The following is a 17,197-nucleotide window of genomic DNA, read 5'->3' as shown; positions in this document are numbered from 1 at the left end:
CTACTGGTTAAGGTTTTAGACTCCCACTCTGGCCTAATAGCTAAGGTCTTTACTCTTTCTCTGGCCTAATAGCTAAGGTCTTAACTCTTACTCTAGCCTAATAGCTAAGGTCTTAGACTCGTACTCTGGCCTAATGGTTAAGGTCTTAACTCTTACTCTGGCCTAATAGCTAAGGTCTTAGACTCAATCTCTGGCCTAATGGTTAAGGTCTTAGACTCTTACTCTGGCCTACTGGTTAAGGTCTTAACTCTTACTCTGGCCTACTGGTTAAGGTCTTAACTCTTACTCTGGCCTACTGGTTAAGGTCTTAACTCTTGCTCTGGCCTACTGGTTAAGGTCTTAACTCTTACTCTGGCCTAATTGCTAAGGTCTTAGTCTCTTACTCTGGCCTACTGGTTAAGGTCTTAACTCTTACTCTGGCCTACTGGTTAAGGGATTAACTCTTACTCTGGCCTAATGGCTAAGGTCTTAACTCTTTCTCTGGCCTACTGGTTAAGGTCTTAGACTCCTACTCTGGCCTAATAGCTAAGGTCTTAACTCTTTCTCTGGTCTAATAGCTAAGGTCTTAACTCTTACTCTAGCCTAATAGCTAAGGTCTTAGACTCGTACTCTGGCCTAATGGTTAAGGTCTTAACTCTTACTCTGGCCTAATAGCTAAGGTCTTAGACTCGTACTCTGGCCTACTGGTTAAGGTCTTAACTCTTACTCTGGCCTAATAGCTAAGGTCTTAGACTCGTACTCTGGCCTACTGGTTAAGGTCTTAACTCTTACTCTGTCCTAATAGCTAAGGTCTTAGATTCGTACTATGGCCTACAGGTTAAGGTCTTAACTCTTACTCTGGCCTAATAGCTAAGGTGTTAGACTCGTACTCTGGCCTACTGGTTAAGGTCTTAACTCTTACTTTGGCCTAATAGCTAAGGTCTTAGACTCTTACTCTGGCCTAATGGTTAAGGTCTTAACTCTTACTCTGGCCTACTGGTAAAGGTCTTAGACTCTTACTCTGGCCTATAGGTTAAGGTCTTAACTCTTACTCTGGCCTACTGGTTAAGGTCTTAGACTCTTACTCTGGCCTACAGGTTAAGGTCTTAACTCTTACTCTGGCCTACTGGTTAAGGTCTTAACTCTTACTCTAGCCTAATAGCTAAGGTCTTAACTCTTACTCTGGCCTAATAGCTAAGGTCTTAACTCGTACTCTGGCCTAATAGCTAAGGTCTTAGACTCGCACTCTGGCCTAATGGTTAAGGTCTTAACTCTTACTCTGGCCTAATAGCTAAGGTCTTAGACTCATACTCAGGCCTAATGGTTAAGGTCTTAGACTCTTACTCTGGCCTACTGGTTAAAGTCTTAACTCTTACTCTGGCCTACTGGTTAAGGTCTTAACTCTTGCTCTGGCCTACTGGTTAAGGTCTTAACTCTCACTCTGGCCTAATTGCTAAGGTCTTAGACTCTTACTCTGGTCTGCTGGTTAAGGTCTTAACTCTTACTCTGGCCTACTGGTTAAGGGATTAACTCTTACTCTGGCCTAATGGCTAAGGTCTTAACTCTTACTCTGGCCTACTGGTTAAGGTCTTAGACTCCTACTCTGGCCTAATAGCTAAGGTCTTAACTCTTTCTCTGGCCTAATAGCTAAGGTCTTAACTCTTACTCTAGCCTAATAGCTAAGGTCTTAGACTCGTACTCTGGCCTAATGGTTAAGGTCTTAACTCTTACTCTGGCCTAATAGCTAAGGTCTTAGACTCGTACTCTGGCCTACTGGTTAAGGTCTTAACTCTTACTCTGGCCTAATAGCTAAGGTCTTAGACTCGTACTCTGGCCTACTGGTTAAGGTCTTAACTCTTACTCTGTCCTAATAGCTAAGGTCTTAGATTCGTACTATGGCCTACAGGTTAAGGTCTTAACTCTTACTCTGGCCTAATAGCTAAGGTGTTAGACTCGTACTCTGGCCTACTGGTTAAGGTCTTAACTCTTACTTTGGCCTAATAGCTAAGGTCTTAGACTCTTACTCTGGCCTAATGGTTAAGGTCTTAACTCTTACTCTGGCCTACTGGTAAAGGTCTTAGACTCTTACTCTGGCCTACAGGTTAAGGTCTTAACTCTTACTCTGGCCTACTGGTTAAGGTCTTAGACTCTTACTCTGGCCTACAGGTTAAGGTCTTAACTCTTACTCTGGCCTACTGGTTAAGGTCTTAACTCTTACTCTAGCCTAATAGCTAAGGTCTTAACTCTTACTCTGGCCTAATAGCTAAGGTCTTAACTCGTACTCTGGCCTAATAGCTAAGGTCTTAGACTCGCACTCTGGCCTAATGGTTAAGGTCTTAACTCTTACTCTGGCCTAATAGCTAAGGTCTTAGACTCATACTCAGGCCTAATGGTTAAGGTCTTAGACTCTTACTCTGGCCTACTGGTTAAGGTCTTAACTCTTACTCTGGCCTACTGGTTAAGGTCTTAACTCTTGCTCTGGCCTACTGGTTAAGGTCTTAACTCTCACTCTGGCCTAATTGCTAAGGTCTTAGACTCTTACTCTGGTCTGCTGGTTAAGGTCTTAACTCTTACTCTGGCCTACTGGTTAAGGGATTAACTCTTACTCTGGCCTAATGGCTAAGGTCTTAACTCTTACTCTGGCCTACCGGTTAAGGTCTTAGACTCCTACTCTGGCCTAATAGCTAAGATCTTAACTCTTACTCTGGCCTAATAGCTAAGGTCTTAGACTCGTACTCTGGGCTACTGGTTAAGGTCTTAACTCTTACTCTGTCCTAATAGCTAAGGTCTTAGACTCGTACTATGGCCTACAGGTTAAGGTCGTAACTCTTACTCTGGCCTAATAGCTAAGGTCTTAGACTCGTACTCTGGCCTACTGGTTAAGGTCTTAACTCTTACTCTGTCCTATTAGCTAAGGTCTTAACTCTTACTCTGGCCTAATAACTAAGGTCTGAACTCTTACTCTGGCCTACTTGTTAAGGTCTTAACTCTTACTCTGGCATTATAGCTAAGGTCTTAACTCTTACTCTGGCCTACTGGTTAAGGTCTTAACTCTTACTCTGGCCTAATAGCTAAGGTCTTAACTCTTACTCTGGCCTAATAGCTAAGGTCTTAACTCCTACTCTGGCCTGATAGCTAAGGTCTTAGACTCGTACTCTGGCCTAATGGTTAAGGTCTTAACTCTTACTCTGGACTAATAGCTAAGGTTTTAGACTCGTACTCTGGCCTACTGGTTAAGGTCTTAACTCGTACTCTGGCCTACAGGTTAAGGTCTTAACTCTTACTCTGGCCTACTGGTTAAGGTCTTAACTCTTAGTCTGGCCTAATAGCTAAAGTCTTAGACTCATACTCTGGCCTAATGGTTAAGGTGTTAGACTCTTACTCTGGCCTACTGGTTAAGGTCTTAACTCTTACTCTGGCCTACTGCTTAAGGTCTTAACTCTTACTCTGGCCTACTGGTTAAGATCTTAACTCTTGCTCTGGCCTACTGGTTAAGGTCTTAACTCTTACTCTGGCCTAATTGCTAAGGTCTTAGACTCTTACTCTGGCCTACTGGTTAAGGTCTTAACTCTTACTCTGGCCTACTAGTTAAGGGATTAACTCTTACTCTGGCCTAATGGCTAAGGTCTTAACTCTTACTCTGGCCTACTGGTTAAGGTCTTAGACTCCAACTGTGGCCTAATAGCTAAGGTCTTAACTCTTTCTCTGGCCTACTGGTTAAGGTCTTAACTCTTACTCTGGCCTAATAGCTAAGGTCTTAACTCTTACTCTGGCCTAATAGCTAAGGTCTTAGACGACTCGTACTCTGGCCTACTGGTTAAGGTCTTAACTCTTACTCTGGCCTACTGGTTAAGGTCTTAACTCTTACTCTGGCCTAATAGCTAAGGTCTTAGACTCATACTCTGGCCTAATGGTTAAGGTCTTAGACTCTTACTCTGGCCTACTGGTTAAGGTCTTAACTCTTACTCTGGCCTACTGGTTAAGGTCTTAACTCTTACTCTGGCCTACTGGTTAAGGTCTTAACTCTTGCTCTGGCCTACTGGTTAAGGTCTTAACTCTTACTCTGGCCTAATTGCTATGGTCTTAGACTGTTACTCTGGCCTACTGGTTAAGGTCTTAACTCTTACTCTGGCCTACTGGTTAAGGGATTAACTCTTACTCTGGCCTAATGGCTAAGGTCTTAACTCTTACTCTGGCCTACTGGTTAAGGTCTTAGACTCCTACTCTGGCCTAATAGCTAAGGTCTTAACTCTTTCTCTGGCCTAATAGCTAAGGTCTTAACTCTTACTCTAGCCTAATAGCTAAGGTCTTAGACTCGTACTCTGGCCTAATGGTTAAGGTCTTAACTCTTACTCTGGCCTAATAGCTAAGGTCTTAGACTCGTACTCTGGCCTACTGGTTAAGGTCTTAACTCTTGCTCTGGCCTACTGGGTAAGATCTTAACTCTTACTCTGGCCTAATTGCTAAGGTCTTAGACTCGTACACTGGCCTACTGGTTAAGGTCTTAACTCTTACTCTGGCCTAATAGCTAAGATGTTAACTCTTACTCTGGCCTAATAGCTAAGGTCTTAGACTCGTACTCTGGGCTACTGGTTAGGGTCTTAACTCTTACTCTGTCCTAATAGCTAAGGTCTTAGACTCGTACTATGGCCTACAGGTTAAGGTCTTAACTCTTACTCTGGCCTAATAGCTAAGGTCTTAGACTCGTACTCTGGCCTAATAACTAAGGTCTGAACTCTTACTCTGGCCTACTTGTTAAGGTCTTAACTCTTACTCTGGCCTACAGGTTAAGGTCTTAACTCTTACTCTGGCCTAATGGTTAAGGTCTTAACTCTTACTCTGGCTTAATAGCTAAGGTCTTAACTCTTACTCTGGCCTAATAGCTAATGTCTTAGACTCGTACTCTGGCCTACTGGTTAAGGTATTAACTCTTACTGTGGCCTAATAGCTAAGGTCTTAGACTCGTACTTTGGCCTACTGGTTAAGGTCTTTACTTTTACTCTGGCCTAATAGCTTAGGTCTTAACTCTTACTCTGGCCTACTGGTTAAGGTCTTAACTCTTACTCTGGCCTAATAGCTAAGGTCTTAACTCTTACTCTGGCCTAATAGCTAAGGTCTTAGACTCGTACTATGGCCTACAGGTTAAGGTCTTAACTCTTACTCTGGCCTACAGGTTAAGGTCTTAACTCTTACTCTGGCCTACTGGTTAAGGTCTTAACTCTTACTCTAGCCTAATAGCTAAGGTCTTAACTCTTACTCTGGCCTAATAGCTAAGGTCTTAACTCGTACTCTGGCCTAATAGCTAAGGTCTTAGACTCGCACTCTGGCCTAATGGTTAAGGTCTTAACTCTTACTCTGGCCTAATAGCTAAGGTCTTAGACTCATACTCAGGCCTAATGGTTAAGGTCTTAGACTCTTACTCTGGCCTACTGGTTAAGGTCTTAACTCTTACTCTGGCCTACTGATTAAGGTCTTAACTCTTGCTCTGGCCTACTGGTTAAGGTCTTAACTCTCACTCTGGCCTAATTGCTAAGGTCTTAGACTCTTACTCTGGTCTGCTGGTTAAGGTCTTAACTCTTACTCTGGCCTACTGGTTAAGGGATTAACTCTTACTCTGGCCTAATGGCTAAGGTCTTAACTCTTACTCTGGCCTACCGGTTAAGGTCTTAGACTCCTACTCTGGCCTAATAGCTAAGATCTTAACTCTTACTCTGGCCTAATAGCTAAGGTCTTAGACTCGTACTCTGGGCTACTGGTTAAGGTCTTAACTCTTACTCTGTCCTAATAGCTAAGGTCTTAGACTCGTACTATGGCCTACAGGTTAAGGTCGTAACTCTTACTCTGGCCTAATAGCTAAGGTCTTAGACTCGTACTCTGGCCTACTGGTTAAGGTCTTAACTCTTACTCTGTCCTATTAGCTAAGGTCTTAACTCTTACTCTGGCCTAATAACTAAGGTCTGAACTCTTACTCTGGCCTACTTGTTAAGGTCTTAACTCTTACTCTGGCATTATAGCTAAGGTCTTAACTCTTACTCTGGCCTACTGGTTAAGGTCTTAACTCTTACTCTGGCCTAATAGCTAAGGTCTTAACTCTTACTCTGGCCTAATAGCTAAGGTCTTAACTCCTACTCTGGCCTGATAGCTAAGGTCTTAGACTCGTACTCTGGCCTAATGGTTAAGGTCTTAACTCTTACTCTGGACTAATAGCTAAGGTTTTAGACTCGTACTCTGGCCTACTGGTTAAGGTCTTAACTCGTACTCTGGCCTACAGGTTAAGGTCTTAACTCTTACTCTGGCCTACTGGTTAAGGTCTTAACTCTTAGTCTGGCCTAATAGCTAAAGTCTTAGACTCATACTCTGGCCTAATGGTTAAGGTGTTAGACTCTTACTCTGGCCTACTGGTTAAGGTCTTAACTCTTACTCTGGCCTACTGGTTAAGGTCTTAACTCTTACTCTGGCCTACTGGTTAAGATCTTAACTCTTGCTCTGGCCTACTGGTTAAGGTCTTAACTCTTACTCTGGCCTAATTGCTAAGGTCTTAGACTCTTACTCTGGCCTACTGGTTAAGGTCTTAACTCTTACTCTGGCCTACTAGTTAAGGGATTAACTCTTACTCTGGCCTAATGGCTAAGGTCTTAACTCTTACTCTGGCCTACTGGTTAAGGTCTTAGACTCCCACTCTGGCCTAATAGCTAAGGTCTTAACTCTTTCTCTGGCCTATTAGCTAAGGTCTTAACTCTTACTCTAGCCTAATTGCTAAGGTCTTAGACTCGTACTCTGGCCTAATGGTTAAGGTCTTAACTCTTACTCTGGCCTAATAGCTAAGGTCTTAGACTCAAACTCTGGCCTAATGGTTAAGGTCTTAGACTCTTACTCTGGCCTACTGGTTAAGGTCTTAACTCTTACTCTGGCCTACTGGTTAAGGTCTTAACTCTTACTCTGGCCTACTGGTTAAGGTCTTAACTCTTGCTCTGGCCTACTGATTACGGTCTTAACTCTTACTCTGGCCTAATTGCTAAGGTCTTAGACTCTTACTCTGGCCTACTGGTTAAGGTCTTAACTCTTACTCTGGCCTACTGGTTAAGGGATTAACTCTTACTCTGGCCTAATGGCTAAGGTCTTAACTCTTACTCTGGCCTACTGGTTAAGGTCTTAGACTCCCACTCTGGCCTAATAGCTAAGGTCTTAACTCTTTCTCTGGCCTAATAGCTAAGGTCTTAACTCTTACTCTAGCCTAATAGCTAAGGTCTTAGACTCGTACTCTGGCCTAATGGTTAAGGTCTTAACTCTTACTCTGGCCTAATAGCTAAGGTCTTAGACTCGTACTCTGGCCTACTGGTTAAGGTCTTAACTCTTGCTCTGGCCTAATAGCTAAGGTCTTAGACTCGTACTCTGGCCTACTGGTTAAGGTCTTAACTCTTACTCTGTTCTAATAGCTAAGGTCTTAGACTTGTACTATGGCCTACAGGTTAAGGTCGTAACTCTTACTCTGGCCTAATAGCTAAGGTGTTAGACTCGTACTCTGGCCTACTGGTTAAGGTCTTAACTCTTACTCTGGCCTAATAGCTAAGGTCTTAGACTCTTACTCTGGCCTAATGGTTAAGGTCTTAACTCTTACTCTGGCCTACTGGTAAAGGTCTTAGACTCTTACTCTGGCCTACAGGTTAAGGTCTTAACTCTTACTCTGGCCTACTGGTTAAGGTCTTAGACTCTTACTCTGGCCTACAGGTTAAGGTCTTAACTCTTACTCTGGCCTACTGGTTAAGGTCTTAATTCTTACTCTAGCCTAATAGCTAAGGTCTTAACTCTTACTCTGGCCTAATAGCTAAGGTCTTAACTCGTACTCTGGCCTAATAGCTAAGGTCTTAGACTCGTATTCTGGCCTACTGGTTAAGGTATTAACTCTTACTCTGGCCTAATAGCTAAGGTCTTAACTCTTACTCTGGCCTAATAGCTAAGGTCTTAGACTCGTACTATGGCCTACAGGTTAAGGTCTTAACTCTTACTCTGGCCTAATAGCTAAGGTCTTAGACTCGTACTCTGGCCTAAAGGTTAAGGTCTTAACTCTTACTCTGGCCTAATTGCTAAGGTCTTAACTCTTATTCTGGCCTAATAGCTAAGGTCTTAGACTCGTACTTTGGCCTACTGGTTAAGGTCTTAACTCTTACTCTGGCCTAATAGCTAATGTCTTAGACTCGTACTCTGGCCTACTGGTTAAGGTATTAACTCTTACTGTGGCCTAATAGCTAAGGTCTTAGAATCGTACTTTGGCCTACTGGTTAAGGTCTTTACTTTTACTTTGGCCTAATAGCTTAGGTCTTAACTCTTACTCTGGCCTACTGGTTAAGGTCTTAACTCTTACTCTGGCCTAATAGCTAAGGTCTTTACTCTTTCTCTGGCCTAATAGCTAAGGTCTTAACTCTTACTCTAGCCTAATAGCTAAGGTCTTAGACTCGTACTCTGGCCTAATGGTTAAGGTCTTAACTCTTACTCTGGCCTAATAGCTAAGGTCTTAGACTCAATCTCTGGCCTAATGGTTAAGGTCTTAGACTCTTACTCTGGCCTACTGGTTAAGGTCTTAACTCTTACTCTGGCCTACTGGTTAAGGTCTTAACTCTTGCTCTGGCCTACTGGTTAAGGTCTTAACTCTTACTCTGGCCTAATTGCTAAGGTCTTAGTCTCTTACTCTGGCCTACTGGTTAAGGTCTTAACTCTTACTCTGGCCTACTGGTTAAGGGATTAACTCTTACTCTGGCCTAATGGCTAAGGTCTTAACTCTTACTCTGGCCTACTGGTTAAGGTCTTAGACTCCTACTCTGGCCTAATAGCTAAGGTCTTAACTCTTTCTCTGGCCTAATAGCTAAGGTCTTAACTCTTACTCTAGCCTAATAGCTAAGGTCTTAGACTCGTACTCTGGCCTAATGGTTAAGGTCTTAACTCTTACTCTGGCCTAATAGCTAGGGTCTTAGACTCGTACTCTGGCCTACTGGTTAAGGTCTTAACTCTTACTCTGGCCTAATAGCTAAGGTCTTAGACTCGTACTCTGGCCTACTGGTTAAGGTCTTAACTCTTACTCTGTCCTAATAGCTAAGGTCTTAGATTCGTACTATGGCCTACAGGTTAAGGTCTTAACTCTTACTCTGGCCTAATAGCTAAGGTGTTAGACTCGTACTCTGGCCTACTGGTTAAGGTCTTAACTCTTACTTTGGCCTAATAGCTAAGGTCTTAGACTCTTACTCTGGCCTAATGGTTAAGGTCTTAACTCTTACTCTGGCCTACTGGTAAAGGTCTTAGACTCTTACTCTGGCCTACAGGTTAAGGTCTTAACTCTTACTCTGTCCTAATAGCTAAGGTCTTAGACTTGTACTATGGCCTACAGGTTAAGGTCGTAACTCTTACTCTGGCCTAATAGCTAAGGTCTTAGACTCGTACTCTGGCCTACTGGTTAAGGTCTTAACTCTTACTCTGTCCTAATAGCTAAGGTCTTAGACTTGTACTATGGCCTACAGGTTAAGGTCGTAACTCTTACTCTGGCCTAATAGCTAAGGTGTTAGACTCGTACTCTGGCCTACTGGTTAAGGTCTTAACTCTTACTCTGGCCTAATAGCTACGGTCTTAGACTCTTACTCTGGCCTAATGGTTAAGGTCTTAACTCTTACTCTGGCCTACTGGTAAAGGTCTTAGACTCTTACTCTGGCCTACAGGTTAAGGTCTTAACTCTTACTCTGGCCTACTGGTTAAGGTCTTAGACTCTTACTCTGGCCTACAGGTTAAGGTCTTAACTCTTACTCTGGCCTACTGGTTAAGGTCTTATTTCTTACTCTAGCCTAATAGCTAAGGTCTTAACTCTTACTCTGGCCTAATAGCTAAGGTCTTAACTCGTACTCTGGCCTAATAGCTAAGGTCTTAGACTCGTATTCTGGCCTACTGGTGAAGGTATTAACTCTTACTCTGGCCTAATAGCTAAGGTCTTAGATTCGTACTATGGCCTACAGGTTAAGGTCTTAACTCTTACTCTGGCCTAATAGCTAAGGTCTTAGACTCGTACTCTGGCCTAAAGGTTAAGGTCTTAACTCTTACTCTGGCCTAATTGCTAAGGTCTTAACTCTTATTCTGGCTTAATAGCTAAGGTCTTAGACTCGTACTTTGGCCTACTGGTTAAGGTCTTAACTCTTACTCTGGCCTAATAGCTAAGGCCTTAACTCTTACTCTGGCCTACTGGTTAAGGTCTTAACTCTTACTCTGGCCTAATAGCTAAGGTCTTAACTCTTACTCTGGCCTAATAGCTAAGGTCTTAGACGACTCGTACTCTGGCCTACTGGTTAAGGTCTTAACTCTTACTCTGGCCTACTGGTTAAGGTCTTAACTCTTACTCTGGCCTAATAGCTAAGGTCTTAGACTCATACTCTGGCCTAATGGTTAAGGTCTTAGACTCTTACTCTGGCCTACTGGTTAAGGTCTTAACTCTTACTCTGGCCTACTGGTTAAGGTCTTAACTCTTACTCTGGCCTACTGGTTAAGGTCTTAACTCTTGCTCTGGCCTACTGGTTAAGGTCTTAACTCTTACTCTGGCCTAATTGCTATGGTCTTAGACTGTTACTCTGGCATACTGGTTAAGGTCTTAACTCTTACTCTGGCCTACTGGTTAAGGGATTAACTCTTACTCTGGCCTAATGGCTAAGGTCTTAACTCTTACTCTGGCCTACTGGTTAAGGTCTTAGACTCCTACTCTGGCCTAATAGCTAAGGTCTTAACTCTTTCTCTGGCCTAATAGCTAAGGTCTTAACTCTTACTCTAGCCTAATAGCTAAGGTCTTAGACTCGTACTCTGGCCTAATGGTTAAGGTCTTAACTCTTACTCTGGCCTAATAGCTAAGGTCTTAGACTCGTACTCTGGCCTACTGGTTAATGTCTTAACTCTTGCTCTGGCCTACTGGGTAAGATCTTAACTCTTACTCTGGCCTAATTGCTAAGGTCTTAGACTCGTACACTGGCCTACTGGTTAAGGTCTTAACTCTTACTCTGGCCTAATAGCTAAGATGTTAACTCTTACTCTGGCCTAATAGCTAAGGTCTTAGACTCGTACTCTGGGCTACTGGTTAGGGTCTTAACTCTTACTCTGTCCTAATAGCTAAGGTCTTAGACTCGTACTATGGCCTACAGGTTAAGGTCTTAACTCTTACTCTGGCCTAATAGCTAAGGTCTTAGACTCGTACTCTGGCCTAATAACTAAGGTCTGAACTCTTACTCTGGCCTACTTGTTAAGGTCTTAACTCTTACTCTGGCCTACAGGTTAAGGTCTTAACTCTTACTCTGGCCTAATGGTTAAGGTCTTAACTCTTACTCTGGCTTAATAGCTAAGGTCTTAACTCTTACTCTGGCCTAATAGCTAATGTCTTAGACTCGTACTCTGGCCTACTGGTTAAGGTATTAACTCTTACTGTGGCCTAATAGCTAAGGTCTTAGACTCGTACTTTGGCCTACTGGTTAAGGTCTTTACTTTTACTCTGGCCTAATAGCTTAGGTCTTAACTCTTACTCTGGCCTACTGGTTAAGGTCTTAACTCTTACTCTGGCCTAATAGCTAAGGTCTTAACTCTTACTCTGGCCTAATAGCTAAGGTCTTAGACTCGTACTATGGCCTACAGGTTAAGGTCTTAACTCTTACTCTGGCCTACTGGTTAAGGTCTTAACTCTTACTCTGGCCTACTGGTTAAGGGATTAACTCTTACTCTGGCCTAATGGCTAAGGTCTTAACTCTTACTCTGGCCTACCGGTTAAGGTCTTAGACTCCTACTCTGGCCTAATAGCTAAGATCTTAACTCTTACTCTGGCCTAATAGCTAAGGTCTTAGACTCGTACTCTGGCCTACTGGTTAAGGTCTTAACTCTTACTCTGTCCTAATAGCTAAGGTCTTAACTCTTACTCTGGCCTAATAACTAAGGTCTGAACTCTTACTCTGGCCTACTTGTTAAGGTCTTAACTCTTACTCTGGCATTATAGCTAAGGTCTTAACTCTTACTCTGGCCTACTGGTTAAGGTCTTAACTCTTACTCTGGCCTAATAGCTAAGGTCTTAACTCTTACTCTGGCCTAATAGCTAACGTCTTAACTCCTACTCTGGCCTAATAGCTAAGGTCTTAGACTCGTACTCTGGCCTAATGGTTAAGGTCTTAACTCTTACTCTGGACTAATAGCTAAGGTTTTAGACTCGTACTCTGGCCTACTGGTTAAGGTCTTAACTCGTACTCTGGCCTACAGGTTAAGGTCTTAACTCTTACCCTGGCCTACTGGTTAAGGTCTTAACTCTTACTCTGGCCTAATAGCTAAGGTCTTAGACTCGTACTATGGCCTACTGGTTAAGGTCTTAACTCTTACTCTGGCCTACTGGTTAAGGTCTTAACTCTTACTCTGGCCTAATAGCTAAATTCTTAGACTCATACTCTGGCCTAATGGTTAAGGTGTTAGACTCTTACTCTGGCCTACTGGTTAAGGTCTTAACTCTTACTCTGGCCTACTGGTTAAGGTCTTAACTCTTACTCTGGCCTACTGGTTAAGATCTTAACTCTTGCTCTGGCCTACTGGTTAAGGTCTTAACTCTTACTCTGGCCTAATTGCTAAGGTCTTAGACTCTTACTCTGGCCTACTGGTTAAGGTCTTAACTCTTACTCTGGCCTACTAGTTAAGGGATTAACTCTTACTCTGGCCTAATGGCTAAGGTCTTAACTCTTACTCTGGCCTACTGGTTAAGGTCTTAGACTCCCACTCTGGCCTAATAGCTAAGGTCTTTACTCTTTCTCTGGCCTAATAGCTAAGGTCTTAACTCTTACTCTAGCCTAATAGCTAAGGTCTTAGACTCGTACTCTGGCCTAATGGTTAAGGTCTTAACTCTTACTCTGGCCTAATAGCTAAGGTCTTAGACTCAATCTCTGGCCTAATGGTTAAGGTCTTAGACTCTTACTCTGGCCTACTGGTTAAGGTCTTAACTCTTACTCTGGCCTACTGGTTAAGGTCTTAACTCTTGCTCTGGCCTACTGGTTAAGGTCTTAACTCTTACTCTGGCCTAATTGCTAAGGTCTTAGTCTCTTACTCTGGCCTACTGGTTAAGGTCTTAACTCTTACTCTGGCCTACTGGTTAAGGGATTAACTCTTACTCTGGCCTAATGGCTAAGGTCTTAACTCTTACTCTGGCCTACTGGTTAAGGTCTTAGACTCCTACTCTGGCCTAATAGCTAAGGTCTTAACTCTTTCTCTGGCCTAATAGCTAAGGTCTTAACTCTTACTCTAGCCTAATAGCTAAGGTCTTAGACTCGTACTCTGGCCTAATGGTTAAGGTCTTAACTCTTACTCTGGCCTAATAGCTAGGGTCTTAGACTCGTACTCTGGCCTACTGGTTAAGGTCTTAACTCTTACTCTGGCCTAATAGCTAAGGTCTTAGACTCGTACTCTGGCCTACTGGTTAAGGTCTTAACTCTTACTCTGTCCTAATAGCTAAGGTCTTAGATTCGTACTATGGCCTACAGGTTAAGGTCTTAACTCTTACTCTGGCCTAATAGCTAAGGTGTTAGACTCGTACTCTGGCCTACTGGTTAAGGTCTTAACTCTTACTTTGGCCTAATAGCTAAGGTCTTAGACTCTTACTCTGGCCTAATGGTTAAGGTCTTAACTCTTACTCTGGCCTACTGGTAAAGGTCTTAGACTCTTACTCTGGCCTACAGGTTAAGGTCTTAACTCTTACTCTGGCCTACTGGTTAAGGTCTTAGACTCTTACTCTGGCCTACAGGTTAAGGTCTTAACTCTTACTCTGGCCTACTGGTTAAGGTCTTAACTCTTACTCTAGCCTAATAGCTAAGGTCTTAACTCTTACTCTGGCCTAATAGCTAAGGTCTTAACTCGTACTCTGGCCTAATAGCTAAGTTCTTAGACTCGCACTCTGGCCTAATGGTTAAGGTCTTAACTCTTACTCTGGCCTAATAGCTAAGGTCTTAGACTCATACTCAGGCCTAATGGTTAAGGTCTTAGACTCTTACTCTGGCCTACTGGTTAAGGTCTTAACTCTTACTCTGGCCTACTGGTTAAGGTCTTAACTCTTGCTCTGGCCTACTGGTTAAGGTCTTAACTCTCACTCTGGCCTAATTGCTAAGGTCTTAGACTCTTACTCTGGTCTACTGGTTAAGGTCTTAACTCTTACTCTGGCCTACTGGTTAAGGGATTAACTCTTACTCTGGCCTAATGGCTAAGGTCTTAACTCTTACTCTGGCCTACCGGTTAAGGTCTTAGACTCCTACTCTGGCCTAATAGCTAAGATCTTAACTCTTACTCTGGCCTAATAGCTAAGGTCTTAGACTTGTACTCTGGGCTACTGGTTAAGGTCTTAACTCTTACTCTGTCCTAATAGCTAAGGTCTTAGACTCGTACTATGGCCTACAGGTTAAGGTCGTAACTCTTACTCTGGCCTAATAGCTAAGGTCTTAGACTCGTACTCTGGCCTACTGGTTAAGGTCTTAACTCTTACTCTGTCCTATTAGCTAAGGTCTTAACTCTTACTCTGGCCTAATAACTAAGGTCTGAACTCTTACTCTGGCCTACTTGTTAAGGTCTTAACTCTTACTCTGGCATTATAGCTAAGGTCTTAACTCTTACTCTGGCCTACTGGTTAAGGTCTTAACTCTTACTCTGGCCTAATAGCTAAGGTCTTAACTCTTACTCTGGCCTAATAGCTAAGGTCTTAACTCCTACTCTGGCCTGATAGCTAAGGTCTTAGACTCGTACTCTGGCCTAATGGTTAAGGTCTTAACTCTTACTCTGGACTAATAGCTAAGGTTTTAGACTCGTACTCTGGCCTACTGGTTAAGGTCTTAACTCGTACTCTGGCCTACAGGTTAAGGTCTTAACTCTTACTCTGGCCTACTGGTTAAGGTCTTAACTCTTAGTCTGGCCTAATAGCTAAAGTCTTAGACTCATACTCTGGCCTAATGGTTAAGGTGTTAGACTCTTACTCTGGCCTACTGGTTAAGGTCTTAACTCTTACTCTGGCCTACTGGTTAAGGTCTTAACTCTTACTCTGGCCTACTGGTTAAGATCTTAACTCTTGCTCTGGCCTACTGGTTAAGGTCTTAACTCTTACTCTGGCCTAATTGCTAAGGTCTTAGACTCTTACTCTGGCCTACTGGTTAAGGTCTTAACTCTTACTCTGGCCTACTAGTTAAGGGATTAACTCTTACTCTGGCCTAATGGCTAAGGTCTTAACTCTTACTCTGGCCTACTGGTTAAGGTCTTAGACTCCCACTCTGGCCTAATAGCTAAGGTCTTAACTCTTTCTCTGGCCTAATAGCTAAGGTCTTAACTCTTACTCTAGCCTAATTGCTAAGGTCTTAGACTCGTACTCTGGCCTAATGGTTAAGGTCTTAACTCTTACTCTGGCCTAATAGCTAAGGTCTTAGACTCAAACTCTGGCCTAATGGTTAAGGTCTTAGACTCTTACTCTGGCCTACTGGTTAAGGTCTTAACTCTTACTCTGGCCTACTGGTTAAGGTCTTAACTCTTACTCTGGCCTACTGGTTAAGGTCTTAACTCTTGCTCTGGCCTACTGATTAAGGTCTTAACTCTTACTCTGGCCTAATTGCTAAGGTCTTAGACTCTTACTCTGGCCTACTGGTTAAGGTCTTAACTCTTACTCTGGCCTACTGGTTAAGGGATTAACTCTTACTCTGGCCTAATGGCTAAGGTCTTAACTCTTACTCTGGCCTACTGGTTAAGGTCTTAGACTCCCACTCTGGCCTAATAGCTAAGGTCTTAACTCTTTCTCTGGCCTAATAGCTAAGGTCTTAACTCTTACTCTAGCCTAATAGCTAAGGTCTTAGACTCGTACTCTGGCCTAATGGTTAAGGTCTTAACTCTTACTCTGGCCTAATAGCTAAGGTCTTAGACTCGTACTCTGGCCTACTGGTTAAGGTCTTAACTCTTGCTCTGGCCTAATAGCTAAGGTCTTAGACTCGTACTCTGGCCTACTGGTTAAGGTCTTAACTCTTACTCTGTTCTAATAGCTAAGGTCTTAGACTTGTACTATGGCCTACAGGTTAAGGTCGTAACTCTTACTCTGGCCTAATAGCTAAGGTGTTAGACTCGTACTCTGGCCTACTGGTTAAGGTCTTAACTCTTACTCTGGCCTAATAGCTAAGGTCTTAGACTCTTACTCTGGCCTAATGGTTAAGGTCTTAACTCTTACTCTGGCCTACTGGTAAAGGTCTTAGACTCTTACTCTGGCCTACAGGTTAAGGTCTTAACTCTTACTCTGGCCTACTGGTTAAGGTCTTAGACTCTTACTCTGGCCTACAGGTTAAGGTCTTAACTCTTACTCTGGCCTACTGGTTAAGGTCTTAATTCTTACTCTAGCCTAATAGCTAAGGTCTTAACTCTTACTCTGGCCTAATAGCTAAGGTCTTAACTCGTACTCTGGCCTAATAGCTAAGGTCTTAGACTCGTATTCTGGCCTACTGGTTAAGGTATTAACTCTTACTCTGGCCTAATAGCTAAGGTCTTAACTCTTACTCTGGCCTAATAGCTAAGGTCTTAGACTCGTACTATGGCCTACAGGTTAAGGTCTTAACTCTTACTCTGGCCTAATAGCTAAGGTCTTAGACTCGTACTCTGGCCTAAAGGTTAAGGTCTTAACTCTTACTCTGGCCTAATTGCTAAGGTCTTAACTCTTATTCTGGCCTAATAGCTAAGGTCTTAGACTCGTACTTTGGCCTACTGGTTAAGGTCTTAACTCTTACTCTGGCCTAATAGCTAATGTCTTAGACTCGTACTCTGGCCTACTGGTTAAGGTATTAACTCTTACTGTGGCCTAATAGCTAAGGTCTTAGAATCGTACTTTGGCCTACTGGTTAAGGTCTTTACTTTTACTTTGGCCTAATAGCTTAGGTCTTAACTCTTACTCTGGCCTACTGGTTAAGGTCTTAACTCTTACTCTGGCCTAATAGCTAAGGTCTTTACTCTTTCTCTGGCCTAATAGCTAAGGTCTTAACTCTTACTCTAGCCTAATAGCTAAGGTCTTAGACTCGTACTCTGGCCTAATGGTTAAGGTCTTAACTCTTACTCTGGCCTAATAGCTAAGGTCTTAGACTCAATCTCTGGCCTAATGGTTAAGGTCTTAGACTCTTACTCTGGCCTACTGGTTAAGGTCTTAACTCTTACTCTGGCCTACTGGTTAAGGTCT

Source organism: Triturus cristatus, chromosome 2_2 (genome assembly GCF_964204655.1).
Source record: "Triturus cristatus chromosome 2_2, aTriCri1.1, whole genome shotgun sequence".
Classification (NCBI taxonomy): Eukaryota; Metazoa; Chordata; class Amphibia; order Caudata; family Salamandridae; genus Triturus; species Triturus cristatus.
Note: the sequence above shows the minus strand (reverse complement) of the source record.